This window comes from Procambarus clarkii, chromosome 32, assembly GCF_040958095.1.
Source record: "Procambarus clarkii isolate CNS0578487 chromosome 32, FALCON_Pclarkii_2.0, whole genome shotgun sequence".
Taxonomy (NCBI): Eukaryota; Metazoa; Arthropoda; class Malacostraca; order Decapoda; family Cambaridae; genus Procambarus; species Procambarus clarkii.
Window position 1 is genome coordinate 11681387 of NC_091181.1, and position 27758 is coordinate 11709144.

General features: G+C 42.5%; 1 protein-coding gene and 1 long non-coding RNA gene across 2 annotated transcripts in view; both read right to left on the minus strand.

The window, feature by feature from the left end:
- The window catches only part of LOC123759552 (uncharacterized), a 171262-nt gene that overhangs the window by 38887 nt on the left and 104617 nt on the right, over positions 1-27758 (minus strand). The gene's annotated exons all lie outside the window — the stretch shown is intronic.
- On the minus strand, positions 21057-22598 carry LOC138370579 (uncharacterized). The gene is made up of 3 exons (XR_011230146.1): positions 21787-22598; positions 21517-21645; positions 21057-21135 (listed from the first exon to the last, which is right to left on the minus strand). It is a non-coding gene; the product is annotated as an uncharacterized lncRNA (long non-coding RNA).

The window sequence follows — 27758 nt, forward strand, 5'->3', positions numbered from 1 at the left end:
CTCACCGTAACTCTCTGCTTCCTATTGCTTAGATACTCCCTTATCCACTGGAGCACCATACCAGCTACACCTGCCTGTCTCTCCAGTTTATGTACCAGCCTCTTATGCGGTACTGTGTCAAAGGCTTTCCGACAATCCAAGAAAATGCAGTCCGCCCAGCCCTCTCTTTCTTGCTTAATCTGTGTCACCTGATCGTAGAATTCTATCAAGCCTGTAAGGCAAGATTTACCCTCCCTGAATCCATGTTGGCGATTTGTCACGAAGCCCCTTCTCTCCAGATGTGTTACCAGTTTTTTTCTCACGATCTTCTCCATCACCTTGCATGGTATACAAGTCAAGGACACTGGCCTGTAGTTCAGTGCCTCTTGTCTGTCGCCCTTTTTGTATATTGGGACCACATTCGCCGTCTTCCATATTTCTGGTAGGTCTCCCGTCTCTAGTGACTTACTATACACTATGGAGAGTGGCAAGCAAAGTGCCTCTGCACACTCTTTCAGTACCCATGGTGAGATCCCATCTGGACCAACAGCCTTTCTAACATCCAGATCCAGCAGGTGTCTCTTGACCTCCTCTCTCGTAATTTCGAACTCCTCCAAGGCCGCCTGGTTTACCTCCCTTTCTCCTAGCACAGTGACCTCACCCTGTTCTATTGTGAAGACCTCCTGGAACCTCTTGTTGAGTTCCTCACACACCTCTCTGTCATTCTCTGTATACCTGTCCTCGCCTGTTCTAAGTTTCAATACTTGTTCTTTCACTGTTGTTTTCCTTCTGATGTGACTGTGGAGTAGCTTAGGTTCAGTCTTGGCTTTGTTTGCTATATCATTTTCAAAATTTTTCTCTGCTTCTCTTCTCACCCTGACGTACTCATTCCTGGTTCTCTGGTATCTCTCTCTGCTTTCTGGTGTTCTGTTATTCCGGAAGTTCCTCCACGCCTTTTTGTTCAGTTTCTTCGCTTCGATACATGCCCTATTATACCATGGATTCTTCTGTTGCTTCTCGGATTTTTCCCTTTGGGCCGGGATGAACCTGTTTACTGCCTCCTGACACTTTTGGGTAACATAGTCCATCATACCCTGTACAGACTTGTCTCTGAGGTTTGTGTCCCAAGGTATTTCACTTAGGAAACTTCTCATCTGTTCATAATTCCCCTTTCGGTATGCCAGCCTTTTGATTCCTAGTTCTTTTTTGGGGGAGATAAGTCCTAGCTCTACCAAGTACTCAAAGTTCAATACACTGTGGTCACTCATTCCCAAGGGCGCTTCCATCTTAACTTCCCTTATATCCCATTCATTTAGGGTAAATATCAAATCAAGCATTGCTGGTTCATCTTCTCCTCTCATTCTTGTTGGTTCTTTGGTGTGCTGGCTTAGAAAGTTTCTTGTTGCCACGTCCAGCAGCTTAGCTCTCCATGTTTCTGGTCCTCCATGCGAGTCTCTGTTCTTCCAATCTATCTTCCCATGGTTGAAGTCTCCCATAATTAGTAGTCCATATCCATTCCTGCTAGCAACAGAAGCTGCTCTTTCTATTATGTTAATGGTGGCCATGTTGTTTCTATCATATTCCTGTCTAGGTCTTCTGTCATTTGGTGGTGGATTATATATGACTGTGACTATAATTTTTTTCCCTCCATTTGTTACCGTACCTGCTATGTAGTCACTGAAACCTTCACAGCCCTGAATATCCATCTCCTCAAAATCCCAGCCTTTTCTTACCAGCAGAGCTACACAACCCCCACCTCTTCCTTCCCTCTCTTTCCTCATAACATAATAGTCCTGTGGGAACACTGCATTTGTTATCGTTTTCGTGATCTTTGTTTCTGTGAGGGCTATTATGTCTGGGTTTTCCTCTAGTACCAGTTCTCCAAGCTCATTTGCTTTATTTGTAATTCCATCTATGTTAGTGTACATCGCTTTGAGGCTCACTTTCTTCTGTCCCTTCTCAAATCGCCTCCTTGGTGAGTGTTGTGCTGGTGGGGGAGGCTGTTCCATGGTTGTGAGGACCTGTGAGGTGGATAACAGGGTCTCAGAGGATACTGGGATGAGGGGCGGGGGATCCAGTGAAGGGGGAGGGACAGGGAGGGTATGGGGTGAAAGGGGAGGGAGGACGGGAAGGAAAGGGGGGGAGGGAGGACTCGGGAGGAGGGGAGGGGTAGAAGGGTGGGGATTGGGTGTGGGGGGAGGGAGATTTGGCTGAACATTTGAGTGGGGGTAGGGAGGGTTTGGGGTAGGGGGGTTTTCTATGCAGAGGAGGGAGGCGGAGTTGTCCTCCCTTCTGGTGTTACTGGGTAGCTGGTTGTGGGTTCCCCCCTCGCCTCTGGGGGTGTTGTTCTGGGAGCTGTGACTTCCTGGTTTTCCCCTCTTGCCCTGCGCCTCTTCCTTGCTTCTGCCGCCACGGCTCTCTCCTCCCTTGTCATGTCTCTCTGGAGGAATACATTTTTTAATTTTCCCACGTTTTTCAGGGAGCTCTTCCTTGATAGGATCTTCTCTTTTGTGTTCTCGTTTGCAAACACTATCTTTATCATTCGGTCTCGGTCTTTGTTGTACCGGCCTAGCCTGAAAACCTTCTCAATGCTATGCTCAGCCACTTCCATGTCTAGTGCCTTTAGTACTTCATTCACTGCTGCTTTGTCCTTGTCATTCCACTCTGTCCTATTAGATCCTTCCTGCTCCTTAATACCCACAGCAACCACTGATCTGTTCCTTTCCCGCAGTTGGCTAGTGGAGCGTGCCGCCTCCTGCGAGGTGGCTGCTTTCATGGCCACCTCCATCACTGCAGTCATTACTTCAGAGTTATTTTTTTTTAGTATTTCCGCAAATGTTGCTTTTATTGTGGCATTCTCATCCAGAAAACTATTACCACCTTCTCCCTGGGTGGTTTTCTGATTCTCAGCCTCGATACAATTCTTTTTGAGGGCTCTAATCTCCTCCTTTGCTGCTGTCAGCTCTCTTTTCAGGCTGCTTATTTCGTTCTTCATTTCCTGCATCATTTCTTGTATCTCACTCTTGATGTCCTCCAGAAACTGGGCGAACATTTCCTTCATTTCGTCACCTTGGCTCTTTCCTGTTCCCCTGGGACCTCTGGCTGCCATGTTTGACCCTGTTGGGATGGGGGAGGGAGAGAGAGAGAGAGAGGAAGAGAGAGAGAAAGAGAGAGAGAGAGAAAGGGAGTGATAAGGGGAGAGATAAATGGGTGGGTGGGGGGGGATCCGACCCTTCCACTGAAGTGAGAAGAAAGTAGCAGGGGAGGGGGGGGGAGGAGATGGAGAGAGAGGCGGGAGGGAGAGAGAGGAGAGGGAGAGAGTGGGTGAGGGAGAGAGCGAGTGAGTGAGAGAGCGGGTGAGGGAGAGAGGGGGGGAGGTGTGTGTGTGTGTGTGTGGGCAGAGAGGGAGGGGGAAGGAAAGAGAGGGAGGGAGAGGGGGAGGGAGGGGGAAGGAAAGAGAGGGAGGGAGAGGGGGAGGGAGGGAGGGAGAGAGAGAGAGAGAGAGAGAGAGAGAGAGAGAGAGAGAGAGAGAGAGAGAGAGAGAGAGAGAGAGAGAGAGAGAGAGAGAGAGAGAGCAGGAGAGAGAGAGCAGGAGAGGGAGAGCAGGAGAGAGATAGTGGGAGTGGGAGAGAGGGAGAGTGGGGAGGGGAAGAGTGTGTGTATGGGCAATTCGGGGGACTGGGGGTGGGGGGGGGCGGAGATGGGGACTAAGTCAGGTCAGGTCTGTGTGTGTGTGTGTGTGTGTGTGTGTTTCGGGTGTGTGTGTGTGTGTTTGTGTGTGTGTGTGTGTGTGTGTGTGTGTGTGTGTGTGTGTGTGTGTGTGTGTGTGTGTGTGTGTGTACTCACCTAGTTCTACTCACCTTGTTGTGTTTGCGGGGGTTGAGCTCTGGCTCTTTGGTCCCGCCTCTCAACCGTCAATCAACAGGTGTACAGATTCCTGAGCCTACTGGGCTCTATCATATCTACACTTGAAACTGTGTATGGAGTCAGCCTCCACCACATCACTTCCTAATGCATTCCATTTGTCAATCACTCTGACACTAAAAAAGTTCTTTCTTATATCTCTGTGGCTCATTTGGGCGCTCAGTTTCCACCAGTGTTCCCTTGTGCGTGTGTGTGTGTGTGTGTGTGTGTGTGTGTGTGTGTGTGTGTGTGTGTGTATACTCACATAATTGTACTCACCTAATTGTGCTTGCGGGGCTTGAGCTCTGGCTCTTTGGTCCCGCCTCTCAACCGTCAATCAACAGGTGTACAGGTTCCTGAGCCAATTGGGCTCCATCATATCTACACTTGAAACTGTGTATGGAGTCAGCCTCCACCACATCACTTCCTAATGCATTCCATTTGTCAACCACTCTGACACAGGATCAAAGTCCAGAATGCTGTCTGCTCAGTCACCGGTGTGTGTGTGTGTGTGTGTGTGTGTGTGTGTGTGTGTGTGTGTGTGTGTGTGTGTGTGTGTGTGTGTGTGTGTGTGTGTGTGTGTGTGTTTGTGTGTGTGTGTGTGTGTGTGTTTGTGTGTGTGTGTTTGTGTGTACTCACCTAATTGTACTCACCTAATTGTGCTTGCGGGGGTTGAGCTCTGGCTCTTTGGTCCCGCCTCTCAACCGTCAATCAACTGGTGTACAGATTCCTGAGCCTATTGGGCTCTATCATATCTACATTTGAAACTGTGAATGGAGTCAGCCTCCACCACATCACTTCCTAATGCATTCCATTTGCTAACTACTCTGACACTGAAAAAGTTCTTCCTAACGTCTCTGTGGCTCATTTGGGTACTCAGCTTCCACCTGTGTGTGTGTGTGTGTGTGTGTGTGTGTGTGTGTGTGTGTGTGTGTGTGTTTGTGTGTGTGTGTGTGTGTGTGTGTGTGTGTGTGTGTGTGTGTGTGTGTGTGTGTCTGTGTGTGTGTGTGTGTGTGTGTTTGTGTGTGTGTGTGTGTGTGTGTGTGTGTGTGTGTGTGTGTGTGTGTGTGTGTGTGTGTGTGTGTGTGTGTGTGTGTGTGTGTGTGTACTCACCTAGTTGTTCTCACCTAGTTGTGTTTGCGGGGGTTGAGCACTGGCTCTTTGGTCCCGCCTCTCAACTGTCAATCAACTGGTGTACAGATTCCTGAGCCTACTGGCTATATCATATCTACATTTAAAACTGTGTATGGAGTCAGCCTCCACCACATCTCTGCTTAATGCATTCCACCTGTTAACTACTCTGACTCTGAAAAAGTTCTTTCTAACGTCCCTGTGGCTCATTTGGGTACTCAGTTTCCACCTGTGTCCCCTTGTTCGCTTACCGCCAGTGTTGAATAGTTTGTCCATGTCTACCCTGTCAATTCCCCTGAGGATTTTGTAGGTAGTGATCATGTCTCCCCTCACTCTTCTGTCTTTCAGTGTCGTAAGGTGCATTTCCCGCAGCCTTTCCTCGTAACTCATGCCTCTTAGTTCTGCGACTAGTCTAGTGGTGTGTGTGTGTGTGTGTGTATGTGTGTGTACTCACCTAGTTGTACTCACCTAGTTGTGCTTGCGGGGGTTGAGCTCTGGCTCTTTGGTCCCGCCTCTCAACCGTCAATCAACAGGTGTACAGGTTCCTGAGCCTATTGGGCTCTATCATATCTACACTTGAAACTGTGTATGGAGTCAGCCTCCACCACATTGCTTCCTAATGCATTACATTTGTCATCCACTCTGACACAAAAAAAAAGTTCTTTCTAATATCTCTGTGGCTCATTTGGGCACTCAGTTTCCTCCTGTGTCCCCTAGTGCGTGTGCCCCTTGTGTTAAATAGCCTATCTTTATCAACCCTGTCGATTCCCTTGAGAATCTTGAATGTGGTGATCATGTCCCCCCTAACTCTTCTGTCTTCCAACGAAGTGAGGTTCAATTCCCGTAGTCTCTCCTCGTAGCTCATACCTCTCAGCTCGGGTACTAGTCTGGCGGCAAACCTTTGAACCTTTTCCAATTTAGTCTTATGCTTGACTAGATATGGACTCCATGCTGGAGCCGCATACTCCAGGATTGGTCTGACATATGTGGTATATAATGTTCTGAAAGATTCCTTACACAAGTTTCTAAAGGCCGTTCTTATGTTAGCCAACCTGGCATATGCTGCTGATGTTATCCTCTTAATATGAGCTTCAGGGGATAGGTCTGGCGTGATATCAACCCCCAGGTCTTTCTCTCTCTCTGACTCTTGAAGTATTTCATCTCCCAAGTGATACCTTGTATCTGGTCTCCTGCTTCCTACTCCTATCTTCATTACATTACATTTACTTGGGTTAAACTCTAACATCCATTTGTTCGACCATTCCTGCAGCTTGTCCAGGTCTTCTTGAAGCCTCAAGCTGTCCTCCTCTGTCTTAATCCTTCTCATAATTTTGGCGTCTTCAGCAAACATTGTGAGGAATGAGTCTATACTCTCTGGGAGATCATTTACGTATATCAGAAACAGGATAGGTCCAAGCACAGAGCCCTGTGGGACTCCACTGGTGACTTCCCGCCATTCTGAGGTCTCACCCCTCACTATAACTCTCTGCTTCCTATTGCTTAGGTACTCCCTTATCCACTGGAGCGCCCTACCAGTTACTCCTGCCTGTTTCTCCAGCTTATGCATCAACCTTTTATGGGGTACTGTGTCAAAGGCTTTCCGACAGTCCCAAAAAATGCAGTCCGCCCATCCTTCTCTTTCTTGATTAATCTTTGCCACCTGATCATAGAATTCTATCAAGCGTGTAAGGCAAGATTTACCCTCCCTGAACCCATGTTGATGGGTTGTCACGAAGTCTCTTCTCTCCAGATGTGTTACTAGGTTTTTTCTCACAATCTTCTCCATCACCTTGCATGGTATACAAGTTAAGGACACTGGCCTGTAGTTCAGTGCCTCTTGTCTGTCACCCTTTTTAAATATTGGTACTACATTAGCAGTCTTCCATACTTCTGGTAGGTTTCCCGTTTCCAGTGACCTACTATACACTATGGAGAGTGGCAAGCTAAGTGCTCCTGCACACTCTTTCAATACCCATGGTGAGATTCCATCCGGCCCAACAGCTTTTCTCACATCCAGCTCCAATAGGTGCTTCTTGACCTCATCTCTTGTAATTTCGAACCTTTCCAAGGTCACCTGGTTTGCTGCCACCTCTCCTAGCACCGTGACTTCTCCCTGTTCTATTGTAAAGACCTCCTGGAACCTTTTGTTGAGTTCTTCACACACCTCTTTGTCATTCTCTGTGTACCTGTCCTTGCCCACCCTAAGTTTCATCACCTGTTCCTTCACTGTTGTCTTCCTCCTGATGTGACTGTGTAGTAGCTTGGGTTCGGTCTTGGCTTTATTAGCTATATCATTTTCATACCTTTTCTCAGCTACTTTTCTCACACTAACATACTCGTTCCTGGTTCTCTGGTATCTCTCTCTACTTTCTGGTGTTCTGTTATTACGGAAGTTCCTCCATGCCCTTTTGTTCAGCTCCTTTGCATTCATACATTCCCTATTAAACCACGGATTCTTCCTTTGCTTCTCTGTTTTTTCCTGTTGGGCTGGGACAAACCTGCTTACAGCCTCCTGACATTTTTGGGTGACATAGTCCATCATGTCTTGTACAGACTTGGTTCCGAGTTCTGTGTCCCAATGTATATCCCATAGGAATTTATTCATCTCCTCATAGTTTCCCTTTCGGTACGCCAGCCCTTTGTTTCCCAGTTCTTTTTTGGGGGTGATAATTCCTAGCTCAACCAGGTACTCAAAGCTCAATACACTATGATCACTCATTCCCAAGGGGGCTTCCAAATTAACTTCCCTTATATCCGACTCATTTAGGGTAAATATCAGATCAAGCAAGGCTGGTTCATCCCCTCCTCTCGTTCTTGTCGGTCCCTTGACGTGTTGACTTAGAAAGTTTCTTGTTGCCACATCCAGCAGCTTGGCTCTCCATGTGTCTGGGCCTCCATGTGGGTCTCTGTTCCCTCAATCTATCTTTCCATGGTTGAAGTCTCCCATGATTAGTTGCCTGGATCCGTTCCTGCTAGCCACAGAAGCTGCTCTCTCTTTTATATTGATGGTGGCCAAGTTGTTTCTATCATATTCCTGTCTGGGTCTTCTGACATTCGGTGGGGGTTATATATGACTACTACTATAATTTTCTGTCCTCCAGTTGCTATGGTGCCTGATATGTAGTCACTGAAACCTTCACAGTTCTGAATTACCATCTCTTCGAAACGCCAACCTTCTCTTAGTTGCAAAGCTACACCACCTCCTCCTCTCCCTTCTCTCTCTTTCCTCCCTACATAGTTGCCCTGTGGAAACACTGCGTTTGTTATGGTGTTTGTTAGCTTTGTTTCTGTGAGTGTTATTATGTCTGGGTTTTCTTCTAGTGCCCATTCTCCGAGTTCACTTGTTTTATTAGTAATTCCATCTATGTTAGTGTACATTGCCTTGAAGCTCACTTTCTTCAGTTCATTTTCTTGTCCCTTTCTTGGCGAGCATTCTGCTGGTGTGGGAAGCTTTTCAGTAGGTGAGATGATCTGTGAGGTGGTTTGCAGGGTTTCAGGGGAGTTTGGGGTGAGGGGTGGGGGTTTCATGGAAGGGGGGACAGGTAGGGTGTGGGTTAAGGAGATAGGGGGGACATGGAGGATACGGGGTGAGGGGGGAGGAGGGATAGGGAGGGTATGGGATGAAGAGGGAGGGGGGACAGGGGGGGAAAGGTGGGAGGGGGGACATGATGGGAATGGGGAAGGGATGACAGGGTAAGAATGGGGTGGGGGTGGAGGGAGGGTTGGGTGGGGGCAGGTAGGGTGAGGGGAAGGGAGGGGTTTCTATGCAGAGGGGGGTGGTGGGGTGGCCCTCCCCTCTGGTGTTGCTGGGATGCTGGTTTTGGGTTCGCCTCTTGTCTCTAGGACGGTTGTGTTGGGGGCTGTGATTTCCTGGTTTGCTTCTCCCTCCCTGCGCTTCCTCCTTGCCTCTGCTGCCCTGGCTCTCTCCTCCTTCGTCCTGTCCCTCTGCAGGAATACTTTCTTGTATCCCTCCACATGCTGCAGTCGACTCTTCCTTTCGAGAATATCCTCCTTCGTGGTTTCGTTTGTAAACACCACCTTTACAAGTCGGTTTCTGTCCTTGTTGTACCTGCACAACCTGAAAACCTTCCTAAACCTTGTGTGTGTGTGTGTGTGTGTGTGTGTGTGTGTGTGTGTGTGTGTTTACTAGTTGTGTTTACTAGTTGTGTTTTTGCGGGAGTTGAGCTTTGCTCTTTCGGCCCGCCTCTCAACTGTCAATCAACTGTTTACTAACTACTTTTTTTTTTTTTTTTTTTTTTCCCACACCACACACACCACACATACACACACACCCCAGGAAGCAGCCCGTGACCGCCGACTAACTCCCAGGTACCTATTTACTGCTAGGTAACAGGGGCACTTAGGGTGAAAGAAACTTTGCCCATTTGTTTCTGCCTCGTGCGGGAATCGAACCCGCGCCACAGAATTACGAATCCTGCGCGCTATCCACCAGGCTACGAGGCCCCCTGTGTGTGTGTGTGTGTGTGTGTGTGTGTGTGTGTGTGTATGTGTGTGTGTGTGTGTGTGTGTGTGTGTGTGTATGTGTGTGTGTGTGTGTGTGTGTGTGTGTGTGTGTTTGTTTGTAAATCACGAAAATTAACACATGATGAAGAATGTGACTGTCAGACCACGTAGGAAGGATTAAGACAAGAATTTCCTTAAGTACTTTCGTATTTAATAAAACATTTTGTGAAGGATGGATTTACAGATGGATTGATTGATTGATGAAGGTAAAGCTACCCAAGAGGTGGCACGAACATGAATAGCCCGTAAGTGGTAGAATTATTTTAGTAAAATTATACAGTGTGCTGAGGTCGCATTTAAATAGTCAGGTTCCTATCGCGGGGGAGGATACTGCTTGACAGTATTTATGAGGGTGTCCAGCTGCTGGACACCTTTTCTGACCAGAAGAGTGGCAGTGCTGATGGCTTCAGGGTGGTTACTGCAAGATTCAGGGACTCTGAAAGCTCTTCTAAGGTCGTTGGTTGCTTGACATTCTAGGAGTTAGTGAAGTAGCCACTACTTCACTATCTCCTGGAATGTTAAATTTTATGTGTGGTGAAGTTGTATATTTCATAAGTGGTATACTATACTATACTTACTGATAGTCGTAGCTCCAATATGCCGGATTTCTGTGATTGTATGACAGAAGATACATTCTGTCCGTCTGGGTTTACCAATCTCCAAGTTGCATCTGTAACCTAGACGTAGTTTATATAACCGAACTGCTATTTCCCTCTGGATTCCTTTTGGGATATTTAACCTTTCTAGCTTAGTGGCCTGAAGATACCATATTTTAGAGAGCAAACCTTCTGATCCTCTCTGGTGTAGATGGGCTTTGTTGAGGTGTGAGAGTTTTTTGGTGAAGGTGTGTTTTATATACTCTAGGCTGGGTTCGATTGTTTTATGTATCACTGAATGACGAGTTGCCAATTTAGCAATTTCATCGGCTTTATCATTTAATGGGATTCCAACATGGGATGGGATCCTGTTTAGGGTGATGTGGAGTCTTTTGCCTTTCGCTACTGCTCCAAGATACAAAATGATGGTAATTATTTTCACGTTGTCTTTCCACTGTTTTTTTTCCTAATATTTGAAGTGCAGCTTTTGAGTCTGTGTATACGTTTGCATTTTGAGTGTTTTGTGCAGTCATATATGCGATTGTCTGTTGTATGGCAAACATCTCAGTTTGGGTTGATGATACTAATCCGCCAAGTCTTTAATATTCCGGCTGGCTGTCCGTGCAAAGAGCAGCGCCACCACTCTCATATTCTGTGTACACCGATCCCTCTGCGAAGATGTGGGTGTCTCCTGCTACTGCAATGCTGCGCATTTGCTTTTCTAAGATGCGCCTTAGGAGTGTTGGATCATAGGCAGCCTTTTTCATCGGGAGACCTTCTATCACTATTTTTAAGGTAGGCTCTTTCCACGGTGGGGAACAAGTGTAGTTTGGGTGTGGTTGATCACCCGCCCTCTATCAAAAATCAATTTTTTTTTAATTGTAGTCTGCTTAGGACTTTTCCCGCTCTGGCAGCCCAAGAGTTTCTGTTGTTTTGACCAAGTTCAACCACCAAGTCCTGCCGTACTGGGATTGGATCACGGGAAATAATTATCTTACTGATAATTGTAGCTGTTTTTTGAGATATTCTTTCTTGAAGAGAGGGCAAACCAGTTTCCAGTCTGTTTCAAGCCTGGTTCACATCGGGGCTCCCAGGGCAGCTCTCATAGCATTGTTTTGGGCAACTTCAAACTTTTTCCATCGTTGTTGTGATAGTCTTGTGAGTGCAGGTGCGACATAGTCGATCACTGATCTAACTGCCTGTACATAATATGTGGGAAGGATTTGCAGATTGGCTCTTCCAGAGAGGGAAGTTAGCGACCTGAGGATTGCCGTCCAGGCCACACTTCTCGCTCTCAAGCAAGTAACCTCAGCATTAAAATTGATGTGTGTGTGTGTGTCCAGGATTATTCCTAGATACCGATAAGTGGCCACCAATTCAATTGGTTGACCCTGTACTGTGAGTTGGATGCTGGGCTTCACTATTTTTATGGGTATGGCGTTTGTCTTTGTGGGGTTGAGTTTGATACCAATCTGCATTGCCTCTTCACTGATGCAATCAAAGCATTTGCGTGCAAGGCGCGCCGCATCCCTTCCTTTTATGCTGATGACAAAGTCGTCCGCGTAGTTTAGCAGCCTGTAGTGATATGGGTGTTCAGCCTCATTATTCTTTCTATTAAACAGTTGAGGAGAAGGGGGCTGAGAATGCCTCTTTGCGGTGTACCATTTTCATGTATGTTTTATTCAGAAACTGTACCATGGATTTTCACTCTTGCTTTTCTATTTATAAGACAGTTTTTGGTCCAGGAGAGCAGGTTGCCCTTGATCTCTTTGTCGTTGAGGGAGCAGAGAATAGCTGGGGCGCTTGCCAGTTCAAAGGCTTTCTTCGAGGTCCATGAATATCAGGATTCCTGGTATGTCATTCAAGTGGGCTAACAGAGAGGTAATACATTCCACTGTGCCAACCCCCTTCCGATAGGCCTAAATATCCTGGTCCAGTTTAGGAATTTTCTAACTCATGTCTATTGAGTGCTAATCTGTCAGGCTTCACAGCTTTGGAGAGAGATGGGCCTTGGATTAGTTGGATATTTGGGTTTTGGGATCGGCATTATGTCTGCCCTACTCCAGGCTGTTGGTTTACTTTGAGAAGACGAGGCTAAATTAATTAACCTAAGTTATGCAGCGTCTCCCTTTGAGTCGAGGTTCCTAACATTGCATAGGTTATTTTGTCGTCTCCAGGGAATGAATCCTTGGAGTTTTACTTAGCCCGTTTGAGTTCATCCAGTGTGATAGGGGTCTTAGTGGCAGTGACTTCTGCACATGCTGTAAGGATTCTGTGCCAACATTCTTTCTCTAATCCTTTCTGCACTGCTAATACATCTGGTGGAAGCTGATTACTAGCTGAACTTTCTGCAAATTTGGTTGCCTGTACTTCGGCTTCCTGTTGAGGATCCTTAGGATGTGGTGCCTTAGGTGTTATATTTCCTTTGGCCCGGTGGATTTGCTGCCACACCTCTCCAAGAGAGGTGTGTTCATTTAGATGTGAACACCAATCTCGTCACTTTTGTTCTTTGATTATCCTGGTCTTTTGATGCACATGTTCTTTGATCTAACAGAGTAGGGTCCTGTTGCAGTCACTTGGCTCCTTTTTGTACAGCTTTCTTGTGCTGTTTAGTCTATGATTGAGTTCTTTGACACGTTCGCAATAGTACCAGTGATATTTGTGGTGTCTGGTGGCCTGATTTTCAATGGAATTGAGTGGATGGCTGCACTTTGAATCACGTTGACAAAATTTTGTTCTTCCTGAATAATGTCTTCGAGAACAAAATAGTTTGTATGCCACTCTGAGATGAGGTTTTGAAATCGGTCCCATTTTGTTAAAGCGAAGTTCCAGGCTTCTGGTGGAGGTGGAGGTGTAAATTCCGACAACAATTACTAACCCCTCACATACCTAACTAAAAATGGTCATGTCAGGTTATTACTAACAATATTAATATTAGTAACTCTGTCAAAGCGAGAGTACGGTCAAATTCTCTGGCAACAGTGGGAAGTTATTGCGTAAGTTAAGCAGTCCAGCACCTCATATTTCCCTTTATGAAATTTTAATATTTAATTTTTTAGGTTGAAATACTTATAAAGTACTGTATTCATTAAAAACTGAATATAAAATTAAATAATATATAAATGAGTTCTTCCTTTCCTAGCTGATAATTAAGTTAGCTAAAACTGGGCACGTCTAGAATGTATGAGAGGAAGGAGGACGGGCACACTAGGGAAGGCATCAGGAGGCACATGGTTCTAGAGACAGACGGACGTACCGCTGCTCGCTATATAAGACACCATACTTGTGCTCACCATAGGTAGCCGAGGACACGCCTGAGCGAGTCCTGCAGATCTTCCACAAACATAGGAAGTGCTCTTTACCCGTCTGTAATTTAAGCTAAGTGATCACAAGCGCTATCGTACTAGGGGTTAGGCTGTGAGCTACCCAAACAAAAAGGGTCAGCATTCATTGCCAAATTAATCCTCTCCCTCTGCTCATATGACCCTAGGTTTTGTTATGAGTATTACTGTGTAATTTTTTACAGGTTGCCTCGAGGAAGTGGAGGTAGCAGCCACGAACTCTTTCCTACCCAGATGTGTCTGGACGCCCACAACATTTGAGCATACTCTCTGTGGCTCATTAGTTCAGGACGGTTGTATGACTGGAGAATCTACTGATAGCTAAGCTGCAGTTTTTTGTGTACAGTACTAATATTTAATAGCAAACTAACCCAGATAATAATTTAGTAGTTTATTGTTATTTACATTAACTTGGGATATATGCAACGTATATAACCTTCCCCCCCCCCCACCAAAAAAAAACTTTGTGGAGTAGATAACACCTAGTAGTTGAATTAAATTTCATACAGTCCAGTAAGTAATATCAAGTAAATTTGATTTTAATTAATGTATATAAATATTATGATTACCTGCTGGGAAATTCCCCACAGGTGGGGGGGGAGGGGAGGGGCGGTAAATTCAACTTTACATCAATTTGGACCCCATAGTGGTTGCTTGTGAGTGTGGGTTCAACTGGCCATGTTGCTGCATCTCTGGGGGAGGCTGAAACGAAGGTAAGAGTAGTGAAATATACGACTACGACCGCGCGCACCAGCTGTCAGGTGGCACTCCCTGGAGTGCCATCCGACAGCTGGTGCGCAGGTGTGTAGTCGCACAGGTTTTTGGGGGATTTTCAGGGAATTTTTGGCGTGTTTCGGACGCGTGTGAGCGTGTTGTGTTTGGGTATGTGGTCATGAAAGAGGGAAGGTCATGTTGATGAGTGCCAGGTGGTGCGCGAGGTCAACGTCGCAGCGCGGGTGTCTAGTCACATAGGGTTTTTGGGGGATTTCCCGGAAGTTTGGCGCGTGGCGGACTTGAGTGGCGGGCGAGCAGGTGCGGCCCCCCACCCCGCGCGTGTGTCTAGTCAGGAAAGATGGGGGTAGTGTGAGAGTACGTGGTATAGTAAGTGATAGAGTAAGAAAATAGAAGGAAGAGTGAGGAATGAGTAAAAGAATATGTATGTGTGTTTTTGCGTAGCCTTAATCGTGAGTTAGTGTGTAGATGTGAGGAGAAGGCAACACAGTCTGTTATGTTGTTTTGGGTGTGGGTTGGATGGAGTTTCCCCTTCGTCTGGAGAGAGTGCTCTGGGCCATTATGTGGTTAGACAAACCCATTGACTCCCCTACAGGAAGGTCTTAAGTGATGTTTGTAAGAAATGCATGGAAAAGACACGGGGCTGCACCTGGCTTTTTCTGTGTTCGGGTCAAGAAAGAGAGAAGTCACTCTCGTTGTGAGACTGCAGCGGGCCATTATGTGGTTAGACAAACCATTAACGTCCCCTACAGGAAGAGCTAAGTGTGTGTGTGTGTGTGTGAGGATGAGGGCAAAGTCTCCTGCAGGAGGGGAGTGTACCATTACCTAAAGCGTTTTTCAATGTCGCGACGGGGTAAGCGTACTGGTCGCAGGTTGGAGCCTGACTGCTTTTTCCGTGTTCGGGTCAAGAAAGAGAGAAGTCACTCTCGTTGTGAGACTGCAGCGGGCCATTATGTGGTTAGACAAACCATTAACGTCCCCTACAGGAAGAGCTAAGTGTGTGTGTGAGGATGAGGGCAAAGTCTCCTGCAGGAGGGGAGTGTACCATTACCTAAAGCGTTTTTCAATGTCGCGACGGGGTAAGCGTACTGGTCGCAGGTTGGAGCCTGACTGGTCATCTTTCCAACTAGTCTGGGTATTTCTCCTACGACACCGGAAGTGGTGGGACACCCATTACCATTGCGTTTCGCCAGGGTCTGCGACTCTCTCTCTCTCTATCTGTCTCTGTCTCCCTGTCTCTCTCTCTATCTGTCTCAGTCTCTCTGTCTCCATGTCTCTCTCTCTCTCTATCTGTCTCTGTCTCTCTCTCTCTCTCTCTCTCTCTCTCTCTCTCTCTCTCTCTCTCTCTCTCTCTCTCTCTCTCTCTCTCTCTCTCTCTCTCTCTCTCTCTCTCTCTCTCTCTCTCTCTCTCTCTCTCTCTCTCTCTCTCTCTCTCTCTCTCCAGATCATTTAATAGTTGGGGAAAGTAACATCATTTTCCTTTCTCCTGCTGCCGCTGTTCACATATCTTTCTCCATTTCACTTAGACTGACAACGCATCAGAGGATGATCACCATGTCAATTTTCAAGCCCGCCTTCACTCTCACCCTTACATCCTTGTAAGGTAACACGACCAATATGCTAACTTCGTTCTTTACCCAATATCATTAATGTAACGTGGAGAATATACCAACTTCATTTGTTCTTTGCCCAAATAACATTTTAAGAGTAACGATCTGTCTCTCTGTCTGTCTCTGTCTCTGTCCCTGCTCGCTCAGTCTCTCTCTCTCTCTCTCTCTCACTCGCTCTCTCTCTCACTTTCTCTAAAGTCCACCACACGACCCTTCACTTAGTAAACTCAGTCAAAGTCAGTAGGTTAGCGTTTAGTAAAAGAGAGAAACATTCCATATCGTCACGAAGACGCGATCTCTACCTACAAATTGTTTATGTTAACTGTGATCATTGAAATGTATGCATGTTTACTCAATCTCCATCACCTCTCCGTCCTACATCCATCCATTACAGCCGTGCGGGGCTATCTTGTCAAGGTCTCACCTTCGTGACGGATTGAGGTGTACTGAGATAGTCAATGTAAAGGGATGACCCTTTACCCTCCCCCCGTCCACCCCCACTTACCCTTACCCCTACCACCCCCTCCATGGCCGAACCATCACTGCCCCCTTCCCAGACCGGATGTTCAGCTAAGCTTTAGTATCACCATTCTTTGCTGAAATAGCATTTTTTTAAAGATTATCCAGTCATAAGCTGGTCTTCAGTCTTATTATTATAACAAATCTTAATTTGATGTAAACACAACTGCGTGGGATATACATAGCACTCAGTGGACTCTCTCTCTCGCTCTCTCTCTCTCTCTCTCTCTCTCTCTCTCTCTCTCTCTCTCTCTCTCTCTCTCTCTCTCTCTCTCTCTCTCTCTCTCTCTCTCTCTCTCTCTCTCTGCAGATCATTTAATAGTTGGGGAAAGTAACATCATTTCCTTTCTCCTGCTGCCGCTGTTCACGTATCTTTCTCCATTTCACTTAGACTAATGGCAATTTTCGAGACCCATCGCTCACACCCTTATAACCTTGTAAGGTAACACGACCAACATGATGACAGCATTCTTTGCTCAAATATCATTAATGTAACGTGGACAATATACTAACTTCGTTCTTTGCCCAAATAACATTTTAAGAGTAACGAGCAACTTTCCGTCGATGTCTGAATAATGAAATGTAAAACCATGTTTAGCCATTACTGTACATCCAAACAATAAAATATTTTTTTGTTCCACACATACAAATTCCAAGCAAGTAAGCGTATATACGATAATATGGAAAAACACAGCCTTGATACTATTATTAAATTGACTTGTTCATTATCCCTGAGTTCAAGGCTGTCTCTCTTAAGACCTACATCATCCAATGTAAACACCAATCGATGAGAATAAGACCGGTGAGTCGATAGTGAAATAGCTCTGGGTTAAGTCTGTTTTTCAGTTCTTGTAACACTGTCAATGTAGCGTAATGGGAAACCAGTCTTTCTACTGCCTACATAAATAGCGTTTGAAAATGTATGCAAGTCTAGACAAACTCCTATAGCCCTTACATTCTAACAAATAAAATATTAGCACATGATTGCATCGCATTATATCATCATTAAGTAACGTGGAGATCAACTTTCTGGCTGTTGTCCGAATATCATTATTGAAATGTGAACTCCATTTAGCCAAACACTATATCTCCATTACATCTCATAGCTTATGAATATTGCCGTATACCAGTTTTAACCCTCTATAACACAATGTAACATAACTTTCTACAGACCAAATATCGTTTTTAAATGAAAGTATGACTTAGTCCTTATTCATTACATCTCTCACCATATAAAATATTGGCGTCTACCCCTTTTAGCCCTCTGTAACACAATGTAACGCAACGTAACGTAACGTAAATCAACTTTTGCAGACCAAAATGTCACTTTGAAACGGAAAGTGAGGGATTAGTCCTTATTCATTACATCTCTCACCATATAAAATATTGACCTCGACCCCTTTTAGCCCTCTGTAACACAATGTAACGCAACGTAACGTAACGCAAACAACTTTTTGCAGTCCAAAATGTCATTTTGAAACGGAAAGTGAGGGTTAGACCATCTCCATTACATCTCTTACCATATAAATAATTGATAGCTACCCCTTTTAGCCCTCTGTAACACAATGTAACACAACGTAACATATCGCAAATCGACTTTTGCAGTCCAAAATGTCATTTTTAAATGAAAGTATGACTTAGTCCATCTTCATTACATCTCTCACCATATAAAATATTGGCGTCTACCCCTTTTAGCCCTCTGTAACACAATGTAACGCAACGTCGCGTAACGCAAATCAACTTTTTGCAGTCCAAAAGGTCATTTTGAAACGGAAAGTGAGGGTTAGCCCATCTCCATTACATCTCTACCATATAATTAATTGTTGACTACCCCTTTTAGCCCTCTGTAACACAATGTAACACACCGTAACGTATCGCAAATCAACTTTTTGCAGTCCAAAATGTCATTTTTTAAATGAAAGTATGACTTAGCACATCTCTTACCATATAATATTGACCTCTACCAGTTTTAGCCCAATAACACAATGTAACGTAACGCAATCAACTTTTACAGCCCAAAATGACATTTTTAAATAAAGTAGGACTTAGTCCATCTCCATTACATCTCCTTCCATAAGAATATTACGGTCTACCAGTTTTAGCCCTCTGTAACACAATGTAACGTAACGGGGAAAATCATCTTTGTCGGATGAGCAATAACATTATTGAAAATGACATCCGTGTTTAGCCATTACATCCAAACACACAAGAAAAATATTACCGCTTTTCTTGAGAAACTTATATGTGGAGATCATATCTCCAGAGTCCACACAATAAGCCACACATCACACATCTTCTGTTTTCAAATCGCAGCTCGCATCTAATTTAATGTTATTTTTTTTTTTTTTGCAGAAACTATGTTTTTGAGATTATGCTCAATGTCGGCAATTACTATTCGTATCATCAAACTCCTTTCAGTCAACAAATTCTCATTTCATATCGCGTGTGTAGATTAGAGAGAGAAGGCAAACATAGCGTGCAGCTAGTCAAAACTTATCATAACAGATATGGTTTCACAGAGTTTTTCAACCCTTGCCAGTTTTTTTTCAACGTTGTCTCTTCACTCGTGCTAAGTGAGTCAGACAAAAATGTGACATTTCATTTCATTATTAGCCATGCAATATGCTATTAGCTAGGTAGTCAAAACATATAACAAGCGTTATTTCACAGGAATTTTTTCTAGCAAATATGCTTCCTTTAAGCAGTTCAACACATCAAACACCTCCAGTCTGCGAAATTCCCTTTAGTCAATAATCATCCTTTACAGTATTTCTTGACTAGAATAGCACTCCAAAACATAAGTGGTCATTTTTATTCTCACTGTCGCACTATAGTCAATAATTTGTTTCGCAGAGTGACAAGTTATGCATAGTGACGAGATTTCATGGTGTGCATAGTTTAAGAGAGTTCACACTGTATTAATTACGGTCATGGATATCTTATGTTATGTTTATGAAGACCATCTCTTCTTATTTTTTTATCATTTTCACGCCCCACAGCTTTACAGTCTTCTCATATTCTTTTTCAAATAAAGTTTGTTTACTGTTTTCCAGTAGATCGGCCTCACATTACATATATTAATCAATTTTCAAATTCAGTTCAGTTTCTTTTCAATATCGCAGCTTTGTTGCCCCCACAGCCCGTATCTAGTTCAAGACCTCTTATTATCAATGTCATTATTACGGTTATCATCAACCACGTATTGGATGTCTCTGTCATTCAGTCATCAACGTAGTATGTGTTTAATGAACGTGAGAATCACTTCATGTGCACTCATTTTAGTTTAGTTTAAAGTTTTTCATCTTGAATTAATACTGCTATTGGATAGCTCAGACATTCAGTTAACATCTCAGTAAGTGAAAATCTTTTCATGTGAGCTCATTTTTAGTTTAGGATAAGGTTTTTCCATCGTGAAATGCTATTATCAGTAACAAGGTATTGGATGTCACTACCATTCAGTTTACATCTCAGTAACTGTTTACTGAACATTGTTATCCATCCATGCAACCTCATTTTTAGTTTTAAGTTTCTACATCGTAAAAATAAAATATTACTATCACCAGCCGTGTATCGGATAGCTCAACCATTCAGTTAACATCTCAGTAAGTGAAAATCTTTTCATGTGAGCTCATTTTTAGTTTAGGATAAGGTTTTCCATCGTGAAATGCTATTATCACTAGCCAGGTATTGGGTGGGTGGACCATCCAGTTTACATCTCAGTAACAGTTTACTGAACATAGATATCCCTCCATGGGACCTCATTTTTAGTTTAAGTTTCTCCATCGTAAATAAAAATAAAATATTACTATCACAATCCTTGTATTGGCCTGCTCCGGCATTCAGTTTACATCTCAGTAAGTGTTTACTGAATGCAAAATCGCTACATGTGTGGTCATAAGGTTTTCTCATCGTGAAATGCTATTATCAGTAACCAGGTATTGGATGACACCACCATTCAGTTTACATCTCAGTAACTGTTTACTGAACATTGTTATCCATCCATGCAACCTCATTTTTTTTAGTTTTAAGCTTCTACATCGTAAAAAATAAAATATTACTATCACCAGCCATGTATCGGTAGCTCAACCATTCAGTTTACAGCTCAGTAACTGTTTACTGAACATAGTCATCCCTCCATGCGAGCTCATTTTTTAGTTTAAAGTGTCTCCATCGTAAAAAATAAAATATTACTATCACAAACCATGTATTGGGTGGGTCAACCATCCAGTTTACATCTCAGTAACAGTTTACTGAACATAGATATCCCTCCATGTGACCTCATTTTTAGTTTAAAGTTTCTCCATCCTAAATAAAAAATAAAATATTACTATCACAAACTTTGTATTGACCAGCTCCGGCATTCAGTTTACAACTCAGTAAGTGTTTACTGAATGCAAAATCGCTACATGTGTGGTCATTTAGTTTAAAGTTTCTCAATCTTAAAATATTACTATCAACATCAACCATGCATTGGCTGGCTTAGTCTTTCAGTTTACATCTCAGTAAGTGTTTACTGAATGCAAAATCGTTACATGTGTGGTCATTTAGTTTAAAGTTTCTCAATCTTTAAATATTACTATCATCATCAACCATGCATTGCCTGGCTAGTCTTTCAGTTTACATCTCAGTGAGTGTTAACTGAATGTGGAAATTATCACGTGTTAGCATTTAGTTTAGTTTCAAGTTTCAATTAAGGGGGCGATAGTTAGGGTTCATAAAAGTTGTTCTAGTGCAATGAAAATTTATTGACGTGTTACACGTGAAGAGGGCTGCAAGTGGTCCAAGTTTCAGCATCGCAGCCTAAATAGAGAGGGAGAAAAAAAAAAAAAAACTTTTTTTAACCATTTTTTTACATGTTTTAAAGTTGATATAACAAATACAAATATCAACTGATATTATTTCTATGATACTCAGCTATCACAATACTATATAATAAAGGTTGTCTAGTGGCATTATTATCCCAAACCTATTTAGTGCAATAATACAAATTTTCAAAGTTCACCCAAAAAATTATGCAACAAAATGATGTTTATAAATATATATAAAATCAATAAATGATCTTAGGGGAAATATATAACTTGAGTTTTTAGAGGCACAGACTCTACATATAATGTGCAAGTTCCATGTAAATTGAATAATAAATAAAAAAGTTATTCAACCATATAGTTGCAAATTAGTTACCTGTAAAAAATGAAGGTCAAAGTTCAGCCACCTTTGGCTGAGGTTGATGAACTACCAATTTCAATCAAAATTACCACCCTTGTAGATTGGCATTCCTTCAGTAAGGTGTGTAAGTTCCATGAAGATTGCCTGATAAAAAAAAAAAAAAAAAATTATTAAAAAAAAAAAATTAAAAAAAAAAAATAAAAAAAATTAAAAAAAAGACAGCAGCTTTATATTTACAATTATTTATGATATAGTATCAAGATATAAAACATAATACATACTAACCTAATATAATTGGTCTGAAATATGCAACATCTTGCAACATCAAGAGGGAGAACGTCTTGAGTTGCAGGTCTAAGATCTTGAGTGGCAGGTGCCGCAGGTGGTGTGGCAGGTGCCGCAGGTGGTGTGGCATGTGCAGCAGGAGGTGTGGCAGGTGCCACAGAGGTGTGGCAGGTGCCACAGGAGGTGTGGGTGCCTGGGTGTGAGGCGAGGTAGTGTGTTGTGGGGGCGGGAGGCTGCCCTCTCTCTTCACTCAAGGGAACTCTTGTTTTGCCTCAGTGTGGCTTTACGCTCCTTCTTTACTTGGCTAACGCGTAGAGCTCTTGCCTTTAGAGCTTTCTTCTTGTCCGATACTATATCCATTGTGCAGTATATGCAAGAAAATACGATCTGTGCGAGCGCGTCAGGCATGCGACCGCCGGCACAGACACTGAGAGGGTGACTAAGCCAGTAAATCGGATTATAGCCCCTCCCTCTCACAGAAGACAGTTGCCAGCGAGTGTGTTTATAATTTGTATATGCATAACAAGATATTCTCCACTCTATTGCGAAATACTAGACGCTTACAACGTATGACGCATCACCCTACGGCGCACCCGAGCCGCGAGGACCAGATTTCGGGCAATTGCGGCTGGAAAATTTGCTGTAATTACGTTATTTATTATCATAACATTAAACGGTTTGCACCACGGTGTTGCCAGAACGTTGTAGTATTTTTATAAATTTTTCGTGTTTGGCCGAATTTTTTCGGCCAAACAATGATAACGCCCTCTTAAATACTAACACCATCCCCGTATTGGGCTGTCGGGCATTCAGTTACACACTCGGAGAGTGTTTACTGAACGTCGAAATCATTTCCTGTAGGCCCGTTTTTTACTTAAACCCGTCTCCACTCCAAACCGGACCTCCGGTCCAAGTCAGGACCGCTGGTCCTGACTGGTTTGGAGTGGAGACGGGTTTAAGTAAAAAACGGGCCTACAGGAAATGATTTCGACGTTCAGTAAACACTCTCCGAGTGTGTAACTGAATGCCCGACAGCCCAATACGGGGATGGTGTTAGTATTTAATTGAAACTTGAAACTAAACTAAATGCTAACACGTGATAATTTCCACATTCAGTTTACACTCACTGAGATGTAAACTGAAAGACTAGCCAGGCAATGCATGGTTGATGATGATAGTAATATTTAAAGATTGAGAAACTTTAAACTAAATGACCACACATGTAACGATTTTGCATTCAGTAAACACTTACTGAGATGTAAACTGAAAGACTAAGCCAGCCAATGCATGGTTGATGTTGATAGTAATATTTTAAGATTGAGAAACTTTAAACTAAATGACCACACATGTAGCGATTTTGCATTCAGTAAACACTTACTGAGTTGTAAACTGAATGCCGGAGCTGGTCAATACAAAGTTTGTGATAGTAATATTTTATTTTTTATTTAGGATGGAGAAACTTTAAACTAAAAATGAGGTCACATGGAGGGATATCTATGTTCAGTAAACTGTTACTGAGATGTAAACTGGATGGTTGACCCACCCAATACATGGTTTGTGATAGTAATATTTTATTTTTTACGATGGAGACACTTTAAACTAAAAAATGAGCTCGCATGGAGGGATGACTATGTTCAGTAAACAGTTACTGAGCTGTAAACTGAATGGTTGAGCTACCGATACATGGCTGGTGATAGTAATATTTTATTTTTTACGATGTAGAAGCTTAAAACTAAAAAAATGAGGTTGCATGGATGGATAACAATGTTCAGTAAACAGTTACTGAGATGTAAACTGAATGGTGGTGTCATCCAATACCTGGTTACTGATAATAGCATTTCACGATGAGAAAACCTTATGACCACACATGTAGCGATTTTGCATTCAGTAAACACTTACTGAGATGTAAACTGAATGCCGGAGCAGGCCAATACAAGGATTGTGATAGTAATATTTTATTTTTATTTACGATGGAGAAACTTAAACTAAAAATGAGGTCCCATGGAGGGATATCTATGTTCAGTAAACTGTTACTGAGATGTAAACTGGATGGTCCACCCACCCAATACCTGGCTAGTGATAATAGCATTTCACGATGGAAAACCTTATCCTAAACTAAAAATGAGCTCACATGAAAAGATTTTCACTTACTGAGATGTTAACTGAATGGTTGAGCTATCCGATACACGGCTGGTGATAGTAATATTTTATTTTTACGATGTAGAAACTTAAAACTAAAAATGAGGTTGCATGGATGGATAACAATGTTCAGTAAACAGTTACTGAGATGTAAACTGAATGGTAGTGACATCCAATACCTTGTTACTGATAATAGCATTTCACGATGGAAAAACCTTATCCTAAACTAAAAATGAGCTCACATGAAAAGATTTTCACTTACTGAGATGTTAACTGAATGTCTGAGCTATCCAATAGCAGTATTAATTCAAGATGAAAAACTTTAAACTAAACTAAAATGAGTGCACATGAAGTGATTCTCACGTTCATTAAACACATACTACGTTGATGACTGAATGACAGAGACATCCAATACGTGGTTGATGATAACCGTATTAATGACATTGATAATAAGAGGTCTTGAACTAGATACGGGCTGTGGGGGCAACAAAGCTGCGATATTGAAAAGAAACTGAACTGAATTTGAAAATTGATTAATATATGTAATGTGAGGCCGATCTACTGGAAAACAGTAAACAAACTTTATTTGAAAAAGAATATGAGAAGACTGTAAAGCTGTGGGGCGTGAAAATGATAAAAAAATAAGAAGAGATGGTCTTCATAAACATAACATAAGATATCCATGACCGTAATTAATACAGTGTGAACTCTCTTAAACTATGCACACCATGAAATCTCGTCACTATGCATAACTTGTCACTCTGCGAAACAAATTATTGACTATAAGTGCGACAGTGAGAATAAAAATGACCACTTATGTTTTGGAGTGCTATTTTAGTCAAGAAATACTGTAAAGGATGATTATTGACTAAAGGGAATTTCGCAGACTGCTGGTGTTTGATGTGTTGAACTGTTTAAAGGAAGCATATTTGCTAGAAAAAATTCCTGTGAAATAACGCTTGTTATATGTTTTGACTACCTAGCTAATAGCATATTGCATGGCTAATAATGAAATGAAATGTCACATTTTTGTCTGACTCACTTAGCACGAGTGAAGAGACAACGTTGAAAAAAAACTGGCAAGGGTTGAAAAACTCTGTGAAATCATATCTGTTATGATAAGTTTTGACTAGCTGCACGCTATGTTTGCCTTCTCTCTCTAATCTACACACGCGATATGAAATGAGAATTTGTTGACTGAAAGGAGTTTGATGATACGAATAGTAATTGCCGACATTGAGCATAATCTCAAAAACATAGTTTCTGCAAAAAAAAAAATAACATTAAATTAGATGCGAGCTGCGATTTGAAAACAGAAGATGTGTGATGTGTGGCTTATTGTGTGGACTCTGGAGATATGATCTCCACATATAAGTTTCTCAAGAAAAGCGGTAATATTTTTCTTGTGTGTTTGGATGTAATGGCTAAACACGGATGTCATTTTCAATAATGTTATTGCTCATCCGACAAAGATGATTTTCCCCGTTACGTTACATTGTGTTACAGAGGGCTAAAACTGGTAGACCGTAATATTCTTATGGAAGGAGATGTAATGGAGATGGACTAAGTCCTACTTTATTTAAAAATGTCATTTTGGGCTGTAAAAGTTGATTGCGTTACGTTACATTGTGTTATTGGGCTAAAACTGGTAGAGGTCAATATTATATGGTAAGAGATGTGCTAAGTCATACTTTCATTTAAAAAATGACATTTTGGACTGCAAAAAGTTGATTTGCGATACGTTACGGTGTGTTACATTGTGTTACAGAGGGCTAAAAGGGGTAGTCAACAATTAATTATATGGTAGAGATGTAATGGAGATGGGCTAACCCTCACTTTCCGTTTCAAAATGACCTTTTGGACTGCAAAAAGTTGATTTGCGTTACGCGACGTTGCGTTACATTGTGTTACAGAGGGCTAAAAGGGGTAGACGCCAATATTTTATATGGTGAGAGATGTAATGAAGATGGACTAAGTCATACTTTCATTTAAAAATGACATTTTGGACTGCAAAAGTCGATTTGCGATATGTTACGTTGTGTTACATTGTGTTACAGAGGGCTAAAAGGGGTAGCTATCAATTATTTATATGGTAAGAGATGTAATGGAGATGGTCTAACCCTCACTTTCCGTTTCAAAATGACATTTTGGACTGCAAAAAGTTGTTTGCGTTACGTTACGTTGCGTTACATTGTGTTACAGAGGGCTAAAAGGGGTCGAGGTCAATATTTTATATGGTGAGAGATGTAATGAATAAGGACTAATCCCTCACTTTCCGTTTCAAAGTGACATTTTGGTCTGCAAAAGTTGATTTGCGTTACGTTACGTTGCGTTACATTGTGTTACAGAGGGCTAAAAGGGGTAGACGCCAATATTTTATATGGTGAGAGATGTAATGAATAAGGACTAAGTCATACTTTCATTTAAAAACGATATTTGGTCTGTAGAAAGTTATGTTACATTGTGTTATAGAGGGTTAAAACTGGTATACGGCAATATTCATAAGCTATGAGATGTAATGGAGATATAGTGTTTGGCTAAATGGAGTTCACATTTCAATAATGATATTCGGACAACAGCCAGAAAGTTGATCTCCACGTTACTTAATGATGATATAATGCGATGCAATCATGTGCTAATATTTTATTTGTTAGAATGTAAGGGCTATAGGAGTTTGTCTAGACTTGCATACATTTTCAAACGCTATTTATGTAGGCAGTAGAAAGACTGGTTTCCCATTACGCTACATTGACAGTGTTACAAGAACTGAAAAACAGACTTAACCCAGAGCTATTTCACTATCGACTCACCGGTCTTATTCTCATCGATTGGTGTTTACATTGGATGATGTAGGTCTTAAGAGAGACAGCCTTGAACTCAGGGATAATGAACAAGTCAATTTAATAATAGTATCAAGGCTGTGTTTTTCCATATTATCGTATATACGCTTACTTGCTTGGAATTTGTATGTGTGGAACAAAAAAATATTTTATTGTTTGGATGTACAGTAATGGCTAAACATGGTTTTACATTTCATTATTCAGACATCGACGGAAAGTTGCTCGTTACTCTTAAAATGTTATTTGGGCAAAGAACGAAGTTAGTATATTGTCCACGTTACATTAATGATATTTGAGCAAAGAATGCTGTCATCATGTTGGTCGTGTTACCTTACAAGGTTATAAGGGTGTGAGCGATGGGTCTCGAAAATTGCCATTAGTCTAAGTGAAATGGAGAAAGATACGTGAACAGCGGCAGCAGGAGAAAGGAAATGATGTTACTTTCCCCAACTATTAAATGATCTGCAGAGAGAGAGAGAGAGAGAGAGAGAGAGAGAGAGAGAGAGAGAGAGAGAGAGAGAGAGAGAGAGAGAGCGAGAGAGAGAGTCCACTGAGTGCTATGTATATCCCACGCAGTTGTGTTTACATCAAATTAAGATTTGTTATAATAATAAGACTGAAGACCAGCTTATGACTGGATAATCTTTAAAAAAATGCTATTTCAGCAAAGAATGGTGATACTAAAGCTTAGTTGAACATCCGGTCTGGGAAGGGGGCAGTGATGGTTCGGCCATGGAGGGGGTGGTAGGGGTAAGGGTAAGTGGGGGTGGACGGGGGGAGGGTAAAGGGTCATCCCTTTACATTGACTATCTCAGTACACCTCAATCCGTCACGAAGGTGAGACCTTGACAAGATAGCCCCGCACGGCTGTAATGGATGGATGTAGGACGGAGAGGTGATGGAGATTGAGTAAACATGCATACATTTCAATGATCACAGTTAACATAAACAATTTGTAGGTAGAGATCGCGTCTTCGTGACGATATGGAATGT